Source organism: Arachis ipaensis, chromosome B5 (assembly GCF_059453495.1).
Source record: "Arachis ipaensis isolate K30076 ecotype BB chromosome B5, ASM5945349v1, whole genome shotgun sequence".
Lineage (NCBI taxonomy): Eukaryota > Viridiplantae > Streptophyta > Magnoliopsida > Fabales > Fabaceae > Arachis > Arachis ipaensis.
The window spans coordinates 59887929-59889482 of record NC_142440.1 but is presented as its reverse complement, the minus strand read 5'-3'; the positions used below and the strand labels follow the sequence as shown (position 1 = coordinate 59889482).

The 1554-nt window shown below is 43.5% G+C and overlaps 1 non-coding gene across 1 annotated transcript; it reads left to right on the top strand.

Annotated features, from left to right (window-relative positions):
- Positions 1-887: 887 nt before the first annotated feature.
- LOC148564351 (small nucleolar RNA R71) lies at positions 888-991 on the top strand. The gene has a single exon (XR_015884635.1). It is a non-coding gene; the product is annotated as a small nucleolar RNA R71 (small nucleolar RNA).
- The last annotated feature ends 563 nt before the right edge of the window (positions 992-1554 follow it).

The window sequence follows — 1554 nt, the reverse complement described above, 5'->3', positions numbered from 1 at the left end:
GCTCCTGTTCTGAGGGTCTAATTCCTTCTTCTTCTGAAACTTCCTTCAATATGGTGATGGCCTTGCATTCTTCCCATCTTACTCTCTTTTGTTCCCCTTTAGGATTCTTTTCTGTGTCACTAGGGAATACTGCAGTTGATTTGGGGGCCTGTTGAGATAGCTCTCCTACTTGAGACTCCATCCTCTTGAGTTTTTCACCATGGTTTCTTAAGGTAGATCTCACATCATCCCTGAAGCTTTTCAACTCAATTATGTCCTGACCCATGTGTGCCAGCATTCCTTCTATCCTGTTTAATTGATCTTGAAATTGTTGGTTCGGATTAGGTTGGGTAGGTTGATTATTTTGGCCATGATATGATGGTTGGGAGTAAGTGTTTTGTGTGGCTTGGTATGATCTTTGGTTTGAGTTTTGGTATGTGGACTTGTTATGTTGGTTTTGCTGGTTTCCCCACCCAAAGTTTGGGTGGTTTTTCCAGCCTGGGTTGTAAGTGTTGGAATGTGGATCATATGGTTGCCTTTGTTGATTTCCTACATAATTGGCCTCTTCCCAATCACCTCCTTCAGTGCTTTCTTCCTCTTGATCTTTTGTGTGTATTGCAGCCACTTGTTTTGTTTCTACTTTCCTGGTGAGCTCTGCTAGTTGCTTGGCAAACACCTTGTTTTGGGCTAGAATTGTATCAACATGGTTCAGCTCCATGACTCCCTTAGTGTTGTGTCTCTCTGATACATAGTAATACTCATTCTCAGCCACTGTCTCAATCACTTCAATGGCTTCTTCCACAGTCTTTTTCCTGTTCAATGAACCTCCTGATGAATGGTCTACAGCCTTCCTTGATTCATAAGAGAGTCCATCATAGAAAATATGCAATTGCACCCAGTCATGGAACATGTCTGGTGGGCATTTCCTTGTCAAATCCTTGAATCTCTCCCATGCCTCGTAGAGAGTTTCACCATCATGTTGTCTAAAAGTCTGAACCTCAGATCGAAGCCTATTGACCTTTTGTGGGGGGTAGAAACGTGCCAGAAACTTGCTTTCCACCTCGTCCCATGTTGTTAGGCTCCCCCTTGGGAATGATTCCAGCCACTTAGCTGCCTTGTCCCTAAGTGAAAATGGGAACAAAAGCAGTTTATAGGCATCTTCCTGGACTCCATTGGACTTCACAGTGTCGCAAATTCTCAGGAATTTTGTGAGATGTTGGTTTGGGTCTTCATTAGCACTCCCACCAAATGAACAATGATTCTCCACAAGTGATATTAGCTGTGGTTTGAGCTCAAAATTGTTGGCCTGAATGGGTGGTTTCTGAATGCTGCTACCACAATTCCCAGAGGTTGGGTTTATGTATGAACTAAGAACCCTCCTCTCAGGAATGGCATTGTTTCCATCAGCTCTCTCATGGTTGTGAACTTCTCTATCCATGTTGAGAACTAAAGCTTCCTCAAAATTGTCCTCAGATTCTCCTTCAGATTCTTCTTCTCCCAGTACTCTCTTCCCTCTCGCTTCCCTTCTAAGTCTATGAAGGGTCCTCTCTGGTTCGGTATATGGAGGAGTTGATG